The 13,972-nt window shown below is 42.3% G+C and overlaps 1 protein-coding gene across 1 annotated transcript in view; it reads right to left on the reverse strand.

The window, feature by feature from the left end:
* GLCE (glucuronic acid epimerase) overlaps positions 1 to 9,250 on the reverse strand; it is a 116,892-nt gene extending 107,642 nt beyond the window's left edge. Inside the window, exon 1 of the mRNA XM_022579897.2 lies at positions 9,017 to 9,250. The gene's annotated coding sequence lies outside the window, so the exon portion shown is untranslated. The remainder of the gene's footprint in view (positions 1 to 9,016) is intronic.
* Positions 9,251 to 13,972: the final 4,722 nt, after the last annotated feature.

Below are 13,972 nucleotides of genomic sequence, written 5' to 3' on the forward strand. Positions count from 1 at the left end.
GTTCCTAGAACTTATAAAATAAGGGGGAAAAACAAGCTACACACACATTCCTAAGTTTATAATACTGGAAGACTGATTGACATTTAAACAGCTGAAATAAATTAAAGCCTTCTAATTAATAACATTTACAAAACCTGGTGACTAACTCAAATTACTATGTATCATTAAGATCATTCCTACCATATAATAAGCACTACCAGCTAGTTCATTTTTTAATCAATACAATAAAAAAGAAGACTTTGAACTATCATATGGTACAACATGGACAAAAATTAAATCCCATCAAACAGGGTTAAAAATGTAATTATGAGTTAAATTGTAATAATACTTATTATATATATATATAATAAGTAATAATATCCCTGGAAAAAAAAAGATTAAACTAACATATAACATCTAAATTAATAAACATAACCAAACTTTTCCTTTAAATGAACTGAATCTGCCACTGGGAAAAACAATAATTATTAATGAATGGGTAAACTATCATTGCTCAGACATTAATCTGTACAGTTTCAAATGTAGATGGAGTTTACCCCTAAAGATGATTTCCACCACTACTGCCCCCTCGAAAATCACAAATCTCACAAGGTCACTATTCTGGTTAGCACCCTTCAGTGGGTTACCACTGCCTTAAATCCAAATTCTTTACATTTGTTGTAAGATCCTCCATGATATGGTCCTTGCTTTCACTCCCCACTCCTTCCTTCTCACTTGCTTCCTATGCTCTGGCCCAGTGGTTTGCAAAGTGTGATCCTTGAACCAGCGACATCTCTACCACCTGTGAACATGTTAGAACTCCAAACTCATGAGCCCCACTCCTACCGGGAGATTCATATTCACACTATAGCTTGGAAACCACTGCTCTAGCCCTCCTGAATTGCCTGCAGATTCCCAAATCTGCCCTGCTCTCTCTCTGCAAAGACAGCTCCCCACCTACAGTGCTTTTACCCCATTCCCTACCGGGCATCTCATCCACCTTGTTTCCTACTCATCTTTCAAGTCTTAGCTTAGAAATCACTTCAAAAGGGAACTGAAAACTTTTCCAGAATTAGAAAAATATTTCTCATGATTTCTTCTATTATTGTAGGGGTTCTCATTTGCATTCTTCACCAACTAAAGCCATTTCTAAAATTTCTTAAGACCATCAAAGAAAGCCTTTGCTTGACATATCCCAAAACATAACTTATGCATTGGTATAAATGATTTCAAACTGTACAGAATAGTAAAAAATATATATAACGTACAGTAGAACCAAACTGTCAAAAAGAAATGACTTTTTTAAGTTGGGAAAATATAGAAAAATAGCCAACCAGTTCTGAAATTCACACCTTAAAATTAATTAATTTGAATTTCCTCTTTTCTGGACATATTTCTCCCATCTTCTGGAGAAGGGGCATCAACTAATAAAGAACATGATTTTAAAAAAGACGCTAATCAAGAGGAAAGAGAAATGTGTACAGCCTGGATAAAGTTAAGTGCTACATGTTTTAAGTCAGATATAAGAACAAAAGCATGGACCAGAAGCTGTTCTCCAATATTTTTAATAAGTTTGAGATAATCTCACAGTACATGATTAGTTAATAATTTATCGTCAGTCATTTAATGATCATCTATCATGTGCTAAGGACCACATGGAATTAAGAATTATGTGTATGTATCTATATATCTATATCTATACGAAGATGAGGTTAACTTCTAGTTTTTTAGCCAAGAAATGAATCTTTATGCCCACAAAAAGACAGGTACAAAATTGTTCTTAGCTGCTTTGTTCCTAAGAGCTAAAACCTGGAAATGGCCCAAATGTCTATAAATAGTACAATAAAAAATATATACTCACACAATGGAATACTATACAGCAGTGAAAAAGAATGAACTTCTGCTAACTTAAAAATTGATTTGATTCCATTTACTGGGTTGGCCAAAAAGTGCCTTCAGTTTTTAAGTAAAACTAAAAGACACATTTTTCATTTTCACCAAGAACTTTATAGAACAACCTATTCACCCTTTTGTTCCACTTCCTTCTGCCATTTTTCAGGCAACTTCATAATTCTATCTTCCCAAAACTTTTCAGCTTTTTGAGCAAAGAACAGTTCCAGGTGCCTTTTACAGTCTTCCAGGGAATTGAAATTTTTTCCATTAAGAGAATTTTGTAAAGACCTAAATAAATGGAAATCCGAAGGTGCAATGTCTGGTGAATATGGCGGATAAATGAGAACTTCCCAGCCAAGCTGTAACAGTTTTTGCCTGGTCATCAAAGAAACATGCAGTCTTCTATTATCCTGATGGAAGATTATGCCTTTTCTGTTGACTAATTCTGGATGCTTTTCATCGAGTGCTGCTTTCAGTTGGTCTAACTGGGAGCAGTACTTGTTGGAATAAATCGTTTGGTTTTCCGGAAGGAGCTCATAATAGAGGACTCCCTTCCAATCCCACCAAATATACAACATCACCTTCTTTGGATGAAAACCGGCCTTTGGTGTGGTTGGTGGTGGTTCATTTCGCTTGCCCCACGATCTCTTCCATTCCACACTATTGTACAGTATCCACTTTTCATTGCCCGTCACAATTTGTTTTAAAAACGGAACGTTTTCATTAAGTAGAGAATCGTATGTGGAAATACGGTCAAGAAGGTCTTCTTTGCTTAACTTATGGGGAACCCAAACATCAAAGCGATGAACATAACCAAGCTGGTGCAGTGATTTTCAACACTTGATTTGGATATTTTGAGTACGTCGGCTATCTCCCGCGTGGGATAACGGTGACTGTTCTCAATTAATGTCTCGATTTGATCGCTATCAACTTCAACTGGTCTACCTGATAGTGGAGCATCGTCCAGTGAGAAAACTCCAGCACGAAACTTCACAAACCACTTCTGACATGTTCGATCAGTCACAGCACCTTTTCCATACACTGCACAAATCTTTTGTGTTTCAGTTGTGTTTTTACCCTTCTTGAAATAATAAAGCATAATAGGCCGAAAATGTTGGCTCTTTTTTCTTCCATCTTCAATATTAAAATGGCTACACAAAAATTCACCAATCTTGATGTATTTTTTTAAAGGCATGCTGATATACAGCTGTCACATAAAATCTAACAAAATTGTTTCAAATGAAGTTAAAGACAGCTAAGTGCTACTAGAGCCATCTTACGGAAAAAAACTGAACGAACCTTTTGGCCAACCCAATGTATGAAGTTTAAGAAAAAGCAAAACTAATCTACTGTGATGGCGGTCAGAATAGTGGTTACCTTTGGGAAGTACTAACTAGCAGAGAGTAAGGAAGGATGCGGAGGTCCTAGAAGTGTTCTATTCTTGGTGTGGTTGGTGATTACATGCTTACATATGTAGAAATTCATTGAGCTGTTTATGATTTCTGCACTGTATACAATTTAAGTCCTAGAAAAAAAATTTTTTTTTAAATAGAAGAGAAAGTTCCTCGTCCTCCATGCCAGCCAGCAAGGAAGGAAGGAAGGAGAGAGGTTAGATCAAACAATCTTCAAGTTTCTGTTTTAAAGTTCGATTGTCTTATTCATTTAACAAAAATGTGAGCACCTACTTTGTATCCCCTGGGTGCTGGGGATATAGCACTGAACAAAATGGGTAAAAATCCCTGCTCTCATGGATCTTACATTATAGTAGGGTTAGAAAGATAATAAAAGCAGTGTGTTGGACTGCAGAAAAGCACAAAAAAAGAAACCAAGCAGGGAAGAGGGATAGGAAGAGTATGTATGGGAGGGATGCTGTAATTTTAAACAAGGTATCAGTAAAGGCCTTTCAGAAGGGGTGATACTTTAATTCAGATCTGAAAGAAGGAAGGGAGCGAGACATAACAGATATCTGGAAGAACATGTTCCAGGCCTTCCAAAACAGCAAGGAGGCCACTGTGTCTAAAGGGAAGTGAACAAGGGTTAGATTAAAAAAAAAATACACACACACACACACACACACACACACACACACACACACACACGGCCATATATTCTTTTCTCCAGTCTTTCCCTCCAACTCCTCGTTTAAAGACTAACTTAAATCAAACCTTTTCTACATAGAAACTTCTGCAGCCACTAGCCCAGTCCACATTTACCTTTATCTTCTGAGCTCCTGGAGCTGCATCACTCATGGCATCTTTATATACTGCCTTGCAATTAAATACTTACTGCCTCCCACTCCCAATAAACTGAGCCTCTTCAGGGCAGTGACTACATTTTATGCTTTTTTGTATCCCTGTTAGTTAGCCCATGGTTGGCATGTAAATGGTTACTGGTCAGAATGCTGCTATTAACTTTAGCAGGCAGAAGATTAGTAAACTGTGAATAGATTTTTAAAAAGAAAAAAGAGGAAGGAAAGAAACCAAGACTAGGGAGCTACGTGAGTGAAGAGGCACTGAGGCGTCTCTGTGTGTCATGATCCAAAGTCTGGATTTTCTCTGAGCCATGTCCTTAAGACTCTGAGATCCTCAACATCACTTTTCTAAAAGCCACTCTAGGCTTTTTTCCTGGGGGGAACATCAGGCACCTGGTTTCCTTTCAAATAATGGTTTTACAACACCAATGGTCATAACTAGCTTAACAACAACAACAAATCTTAACCAACTACAAAGCTGTGTGATCTTGAGCAAGTCATTTAACTATTCTTGTGTATGTCAGTTCCCTCATGTGGTAAATGTAGGAGTTGGATTAAGTGGTCTCTAAAGTCCAATCAATCTCAAATCCTCTACTTTAGCTTTTTTTGAAAAAGCTGAATGGATAAACCTCACAACCTACTTCTTCAATTTATAAAATGAATAAAATATCTATTAATAATTTTAAATACACTGAATAAGAACTCATATTCAGAAAGCAGTGTAGTATTTTGAAAAAAGCATAGAATCTGGAGTAAGACAGACCTGGATCTACATAGCCTGCTTCTTAGTAGATAATAACCCTGAGAAAGTTACTAAATTTGCAGGATTTGTTTTGAGAATTAAAGGTAATGTATGTAAAGCAACTATTAAGCCACTATAAAATCCCATACACACTGGCAACAATCATTTCCCATACAGAAAGCAGCCAAGGTAAAAATATCTACTAAATCACTGATGTCTAAGATCTGAAATACTCAAACTAGTTCATAACTCTGCTAACAACTTTAGATACAGGGATTAGTGGTTGCCTCAAAATTCTGCATGACTTTTCTGCAAGTTTATCAGAGTAACCCCTAACTCCTACAGTGCTGACAGTCTCTTTTCTTAAACATGAGGATAAGAACTACAGATCTAATGTCAGTTTGCGGTCATAAGGGCAAGAGAATAAGATAATACAGAAAGCCCAACGTTTTAGAAAAATAGGACAAGACTGAGATTTGGGCTTAACTCAGACATTATGAAGATATTAATCTTGGCACTGAGAGTTCAAATCTGTAATGAGAGCCAACTGTGTAAACTAAGCAATAGATATTCAATAAGTAATAAGACAAATATACATTGGCTTTTGAGTCCAGGAAGAGAGAGACATACATAATTACAGCATACTAATGAACATAAGAGAATGAATGAACAAGATACAGAGAGTGAATACCTGGTGGGGCTGGAAGAGCGAGGACCAGAGCTACTCTTGTGGCATCTATCCCTTTCTGTAAATATAATACTGTAGATCCGCAACATAAAAACCTATGTAATAAAAACCTTGGAATTGGAATTTATATTGATTACTGACAGGGACTTCTCTTTAATTTTATATATACGGAAACTGAGGCCCTGAGAGACTAAGGAATCATCCAAGGTCAGATGGTTAGCAGCACAGTTAAGACTGGAATTCATGTCTTATGATCTCCTTTCTAGAAATTGGCTTAGTACGTCATATTTATAATTTCAGAATCTTGAATGATAATCCAAAAGACACTGGTATTGTCATTTTCAGCAGTGTAATAATGAACTATAAAACTATTTTTGTTTCATATGCCTCACAAGAAAAACATCTATTAAGTGTCCATATGTCTGACAAAAAGAAATCCCATCCTGAAATCCGTGCCACAATAAAAACACCTCCTGCCCCGCCACAAAAACACAACCTATTCTTCTCTAGGGAGTCTAAAAACTTCCTTCTTCAAAGTCGGGAAACAAATTTGAAATAAGAAAGGCCTAAGATTAATTTATCTTTGTATAATTAAAGATCCAACATCTTTACCACGTTTTAAGATTTAACTTGAGCCTCAGTCTTTTACTTATTCTGTTGTGCTCCCCTCCCCACCCCATTCCTATAATTTTACATACCTGAAATACATTTTTCCTTCACTAGTACGCATAGTAGAAGTGGCAACACTGACAAAATGCCTTATAAATACTGTACGTTTCACAAATTTGCATAGTGACCAAAATTTTAATTTTTAGACCTCTCTAATTTACCCTTAAGTAATGTCTGCTCACTGAAATAAATTCAAATAGTATAAAAGCATATATTAATAATTAATAACTCTCTTCCATGCCTTTGCAACTCTCTCCTGAAGAATCCCCCGAACACTTAAAAGTCTGATGTTTATCCTTACAGACTTTTTTTATGCTTATATAACAGAAGGTGCTAATCCTCAGAGTCAAAATATATTTAACACTCAAACTCTACTGATCATAATTTAATCTCTATTAATTCAGACGGTAGATCGTTATCTTGCCTGGTTTCTGGTTAACATGACAGACATCAATAATATTATCATTCAGAGGTTATTTTTTTTTTAAGTGAGCAAAACCCCAACTATCCTGTTTATTTCTTCCTTATCAGCATCTCAATTATTTTATGTATTTATTTTATTTATTTGTTGTCTTTCTCTCTCTTGATATAGGTTTCATGAGAGCTGGAATCATTGTGCCTCCATGCTGTGACACCTAGCAGACAATCAAATATTTTTTGACTGATCAGTATGTTTACTTAGAAATTATGAAAGTTGCTTTTTAAAAAGTTACTGACATCCGCTTAATTTTTCATTGGCTTTCAAAAATAATGAGGAAAAAAAGATCTGCTTAGAGTGTTTTTGGCTGTGGTTCCAATCAAATATCTGCTCAACTGATCAGTTTTGATAGTCAAAACTATCTTATAAAATTCAATCAGGCATTTTGGCTCGATCAGGAATTTGTAACCAAAACCAAAACCAAAACCCAAAACAAAAACTTTCAGAGAGTTATGCATTGCTTTGCAGAATTCCCTTGTTTTTTTAAAATGATTACAAAAGTCAAGTATTAAGTAGATTATCACTAATGTTTCCGGTTCTAAGATCAAAAGAAATGTCATTTTAAAAAAAAAACTGTCACTAAGAAAAAGAGTGAGGCAGGCAAAGTTCTCTGCTTTGGCATACTCAAATTTGTCTGTTTATCCCAAATTACAGAATTACTGTGAGTACAGTTTCCACTGCCTGCCACAAACAGACTTCATTTACGGGCCTCTATGATAAAGGAGCTATCTAACCAGAAGAACTGTCAAGCAAAGGAACAGACTGTCTGACTTAAACATAAAAAAAAAAAAAACCCACATACACATATATACAGGTTATTTTATTTGAATTCCACCTAAGTCTGGGCTAGTTACCAAGGACTCTGCATAGGAGTCAAGACTAACTGTACCTTCACAATAAAACTGTCAAGCAGGATTCTCTAAAAGAGCTGTTAGCCATGCTTACAAGTCTCAAATGACGCTTCTGCAGAGCTCTAGCTTTGGAACTTCGAATTCCAATGCGTTATTTGGAAGCTGAACTTGAAGTTCCCCCTCTCCACAAATGCTTTTCAAAGGACAGGGAGAAGCCAGAACACACTTCCCAGCACTGCCTGACTGCCTAACACTCGAGCAAGACTTCAGGACAGACCTAATAATGCAGGATCAGCAAAGCAGACCACCTAGGAAAGGAAGCCAAAACCTCACAGCCTTCCCTATCCTCAGCGGCTTCCACGCTGACCCGGAGGACACTCGCCCCCTTAAGAATCTACAGTGTACATGCCCACTTTAAGGTGTTGCCTGCCACTCTCCCGCTCCCAGAGCAGGGAGACCAGCACGCCTCCACAGGGATCCCGGGACAGAGAGAAGGAAACTGCAGAACAAACCCACTATTTCTCCAACTAGGCAACGACACGGATCAATCCTTCAACTAAGCACTGAGTAAATCTCATCTAGAAAGAGATTTGTTCCAGGATGCTGACCAGCCACAGACTGTGTACTAGGCTGGCTCGGGATGTCACCAGAGTCCCCTTCCCGCCCCGAGCCGACCCAGCGCCTGCAGAGCCGCGCCCTCCCTTCGAGATCTCCCGGGGACCCGCTAACTCGCCCAGTCTCCCCCGAAAAGACCGGAGGCCGTGCCAAGTTACCGCCCCCCTCTGGGCAAAGCAGAAACCCCAATAAAGACGCTGGTCTCCGCTGTAAACCTTTCCGTCCCCAGCAGCCCACCAAGGCGGTCCCGGCCCCTGCAGGACGCAGATACATCGCCCTCTCGCCCGGAGACCCCGATAAACAGACGGAACCCCAATACACTGCTTCTTTATCCCAGGAATGCGAAACGAGACGCCCACTCTCGCTCAAAGGACCCCCAAAACCTCATGGATCTGCCCCTTCAGAGACCTAGGACCTTCCTAAACTGAATCCTCTGCCCCCAAAGAGCCTGAGATCGCGATAAAAGGACCCCTTGTCCCGGAACCGCGCTATACCACCTCAAGGAACCGAAGGATCCTGATAAATCTCCTTCGACCCCGAAGACCCGGGACCCAATTTGCTGCCAGCCACCACCACCCCAAGCCGGAAAAAAACCCGGACCCCCATTAAACCGCCTCCTCACCCCGAGGAGCCCTGGCACCCGCTACACCGCCCTTGGGCGCCCGCACCCGGATCCCACCCCACTGCCTCCTCGATCCCCGCACTCACGAACCCCTCCAAGCCTCGCGCCCACCAGGCAGCGCCGCGCTGCCCGCGGAGCCGCCCCCGTCGGGAGCCCCCCTGCCCCGGCTGCTCCGTGTCCCCGCTCCCCGACCGCTCCTCAGCGAAGACGAGCTCCGGGCTTCCTCACCTGGGTAGCGTCGGAGGGCAAGAGGACCGGGGAGCCCTCAGGAAGAGAAGGAGGCGGCAGAGAAGGGGCTGCCCAGGCCTGCGTCTGCCGCAGCTCCAACCCCTCCGCGAGGAAGCGCTTGTGTGAGGAGAGCCCTCCCGCTCCGCGCGCAGCCGGGAGACGGAGCCACAGCCGTGCCCACCGCTCTTCCCGCGAGATCGCAGCCACAGCGAGGGGCGGGGCCCCGGCGAGGGGCGGCTGCAGAGAATCGAGTGACAACCCCGAGAGCCTGTCTGCGGCGGGGCAGGAGGCGGGACTTGGAGCCTAATACTACCAATCGTAAAATAGGAAAGGTGATTCGCCTACCGCTTCTCTTCTCCCTCGCCCCTCATCAATAAACTAGGCAAAAGGAGCAGTGACCTTAAGTAGTCACGGGCAGAGGGAAGGTATCTTGGATGGAGAGGTTTGGCTCGTGTCTGGTCCTGGTCAGCCCCCGTAGATATACCTGGTTAGGGAAGAAGGTGGTTTTCACACCGCCGTGGACTGGGGCGCTGTTACCCTCGGTTACCGCGCAGCCTGAAGTGCTCAAGAGGTTCGCCTCTTCCTGGTTGAAGGCGCACCCTCCTCGGGTTACCCAGGTCTAAACCTGTTTTCCCCCCATCGGGGCCTCTCCTCCCTCTCCACCTCAAACAGGGCGCCATTGTTGAGATGCCAGTGTTTTCCCAACCCCTACTAGGGACGTCTGGTCTGACAACGGACACCCTTCTGATTCGTGTTTATTTCTACTGAAAGCCTTCTAGAAGAGTAAAAAGTAAATCTCAGTCACCGTTATAACAAATTCCGAAACTAAATGAAAAGTTGTATCTCTGTGGACCCCAGTGTCTGGCACACGCAGGGCACTGAATAAATGTAAAAGGAATGACAGAAGAACGTGATATTTAAATACAGTCCTCTCTCAGTATCCTTGGGTATTGGTTCCAGGACCCCTGCAGATACTAAAATAGTGGATGCTCAATTCCCTCATGTAAAATGGCTGTAGTATTTGCATATAACCTACCTCCCATATCCTTTAAGTCATCTCCGGATTATTTATAATACCTAATACAATGTAAATACTATGTAAATAGTTGCCGGTGCAACTTTTTAGAACTTTCTGCAATTTTTTTTCCTGAATACCATGATTGGTTGAATCCACAGATATGGTGGCCAACTATGTATGAAATCTGAACCCACTCCAGAAAATTCGGGCTTTCCTAGCCTTTCCTCTACAATGACAGCCAACTTTTTTCACCCTTAAGCCCAGTTTCTTCATTATTATGCCTATCCTATAGCCTTCATTCGTTCCCTGTCCCACAGCAAGAAGTGTCCTTTCTCCTCATCAAGGTTAGTCCCTGCACCTGTGCACTGGATCACAGCCATTCCCAGATTTTGATGAATCAACTATCCTTTCCTTGTTATCAATTTTCCCCTCTAATCTAGCTCTTTTCTCCCACACAGTCTCCTCCATGCTTTGAACAGAACAAAACAACTAACCTCCTCCACCCTTTCAAACTACTCTACCACCTTTCTTCTCAGACTCAGTGCTTAAGAGACATGAAACTGTATTTGCTGTCTTTACTTTCTCATCTCTTGTTTTCCCCACTGCAATGCTGCTTACACCCACACAATGGGCTGATCTCTCAGTGATCACAAAAGACCTCTTTCCTCTTTCTATTTTGGGGGATCTTTCCCAAAGACCATATTGCAGCCTTTTGACAATGCCAGCCATCTCCTCCTTTGGTACCTGCCTAACTGCTTTCTCCAGATTCTCTAGCTACTCTTCTGATTTTTTTTTTTTAATCCTCTTTCCTCATTCGAAAACTATTGCATATTGGCATCTCCTTATCTTATAGCCATGCCTTGTGCGTAATAAGAAAAATGGTTTCCACGCATGGTTCCACACTTTGAGTGTCAATAGGTGGCTCAGACAAAAGCTGTTAGAAGAATCCAGAGGGAGGAGACACGACTATGAGGCTGGGTCTTAAAACAGTAGTTGGCCCATACAAATGCAGAGCAGACACAGAGGCTTTTCAGAGAAAAAAACTGAGTGAACCTGAGCACAGAGGAAAGGATGTAGGCCGAGCCTGGCTATGGGTGCACCAGATTGGTCTACAGAGGATTCCTGTAGAAGAGCAGTAAAAGGTAAGTTTAGGGAAGAACCAATAGTAAAAGGCCTTAAAAACCAGGCCAAGTTGATTCAACTTGATTCTGTATCAAATGGGAAGCCAGAGCCAACCCTAGCATTTGTAGGGCCCACAAAAGGCTACACATGGAGTTCCACATATCAAATGTCTAAATATTATGTAAAAGTTATAAAACAAGCTAACAAACTGTGAAGTTAAAAAATATATCCTTTTGCTTTGACAAATTTTCCTAACAACTTGGAAGACCAGGTTCGAGCTTAGGGTTCTGGGACTTTTCAGAGTTCCCTGCTTGGAACAGAGAGAGCTGGCCCACACACAGAGCAGTCTTCCCCCCTTTTCTTCCCACAGCCAGTTCACCCCCCACTCCATGGATACCCCAGCCCACATGTCCAAGCTCCATTCCCACTTTTCCCTCTACAAAACTATAATTTCTTAGCCCCTCCACAAGTCCAGGAGTTTATATCTCAGGCTCTAGGGGGGAAGACCACAAAGGCCCTGGAAGTGGGCTCAGGGTCATTGGGGTAAAGAATTTTGGCTTCCAATACCTGGAGCGAGATCTGAAGGGGTGAAGTCAGCTTCAGGTGGGCATATTCCTTTGGTTTGATGGATTCCCATCCCACGTAGGAGTGCAGCTGGAGAAGGGCCAGAGCAGAGCCCCTTAAATGTAGGCCCCTCTCATGTGCATCTAAGGTGGTAGCAGGTAGCAGCAGAGCCCCTGAATGTCTTTAGTAGGGTAATGACATATATAGTAGATCTAGAGCTTGAAATATAAATCTGTGTATTTTCTGTTTCCTACCTCCTCTCCTCTTGCACTGGTATCTTAATGGCAGGAATGTACTGGAAAGAAAACTCTATTCTTGACTCCACTCTCTCCTTAGGTGGCAACTCCTCTCCAATGCCTGGTTTCACAAATTATACTATTCTATGACTCCCTTATTAATCAGTGTATTAGAAACCTGGGTGTCTCTAAATGTGAGAAAACAGAAAAGCTATGAAGCACTCTTAGCCTGGACTGGAGCTTGGAACACTCACATTTGACTTCTAAATTAAAATGCTTTGGAAATAGAAGCTCCTGAAGAGGTCCAATGTGAAGAGTACACAGGCAGGAAGAGTACCAAACAGGCAGTAAGCCACCACAGACGGGGGCACCCCTCTCACCACCTGTCTTTATGCCACGACGCTTCACTCTGTGGCCTGACAGTCATGCTCTGTCCTCACAACCTCTCCATCTGGTACCAAGTACACCCTTCAGCACATTTTATATTAAGAGCTGCCAAAGAGCCAGAACTACCAAGGTTTCTGTTTTCAGGACCCAAGCCTAGAATTCTGCCCGTGGATCCTGTACATCTCTCAGATGATTTCAGCAGGAGGCTCTGATGCTCCCTTAATCCCAGGAGCGACATCTACTCATAGCCACACTCTCACTCACCATCTGTGGCTGGTCTTCACCATCAGCAGCAGAACAGAACCAGCCAACTTCTTATTCAGGTCTTACCATCTGCTGCCTGTGTCTAACCTGTTAGTCCAGGTAAGTACAATCCAACGCTTCTATCCCTGTTCCTTTCTAGCCCTTCCATCCTTACTGGTGTCCCCCTCTCTGAGCATGTGCTGGGGAAAGCTTCCTCCTGGCCGCTGCGTATTCCTGAGGGGCATAGAAAACCGTATCGTTGAAGAATCTGGAAGAAGAAATCTGGCTCTCTCAGACCCAACCTCCACTCCACCCTATTCAAGTTTTGGAGGAGCACCTATTTGGTTAGGTTAGAAGGCTGAAATTCTGCATGAATTACCCCAAGATTGAGGGAACAGTATTCATCTGTCCATTTGCTGACCACATGCTAAACCTCTGAGTTTGGTTTATTTTGAAGATACCCAGTTACAAAAGGGGGGAATCAAGAGGGTTGTAGTGGTTTATAAATATGTCCACAAAACTTTTTATTTATTTATTTATTTATTTCGGTGCGCGGGCCTCTCACTCTTGTGACCTCTCCCGTTGCGGAGCACAGGCTCCGGACGCGCAGGCTCAGCGGCCATGGCTCACGGGCCCAGCCGCTCCACGGCATGTGGGATCCTCCCTGACCAGGGCACGAACCCGCGTCCCCTGCATCGGCAGGCGGACTCTCAACCACTGCGCCACCAGGGAAGCCCACATATGTCCACAAAACTTTTGATACATCTCCCTTCAAGAGGTGGAGCTTAATTCTCTTCCCCATGAGTATGGGATTGACCTAGTGAATGATTCACTTCTAGCAAAGAGAATATGGCAGAAGTGACAGTGTATGACTTCTAAGACTAGGTCGTAAGAGACATTGCAGCTTCCTCCTTAGTTTCTCTCTCTGATCACTTACTCTGGACGAAGCCAGCTGCCATGCCATAAGGACATTCAAGCAGAGGCCCACATGGCAAGAAACTTAGGCCTCCAGCTAACAGCTATGTGAGTGAGCCATCTTGGAAACCTCAGTCCAGCTCCGGTTAAGCCTTCAGATGCCTACAGCCCCAGGCCAACACCTTGACATAACCTCATAAGCCGGGACCACCCAGCTAAGCCTCTCTCAAATTCCACACAGAAGCTGTGTGAGATAATACCTGTCTGGTTTTTTTTTTCCTTTTATTGAAGTATAGTTGATATACAAGGTTGTGTTAGTTTAAGGTTACTCATCTATTGTTTTAAGCCATTTCCTTTTGGCATCACTTGTTATCCAGCAGTAGATAGCTAATACAAAAGTGTTGAGAGTAGTTTAGTCTACTCCTACTCCTGGGCAAATATCTAAAAACTCACATCAGGCACTAACATTAC

This window comes from Delphinapterus leucas, chromosome 2 (assembly GCF_059928025.1).
Source record: "Delphinapterus leucas isolate spDelLeu-1000000601 "Yukka" chromosome 2, BTC_Dleu_Yukka2, whole genome shotgun sequence".
Taxonomy (NCBI): Eukaryota; Metazoa; Chordata; class Mammalia; order Artiodactyla; family Monodontidae; genus Delphinapterus; species Delphinapterus leucas.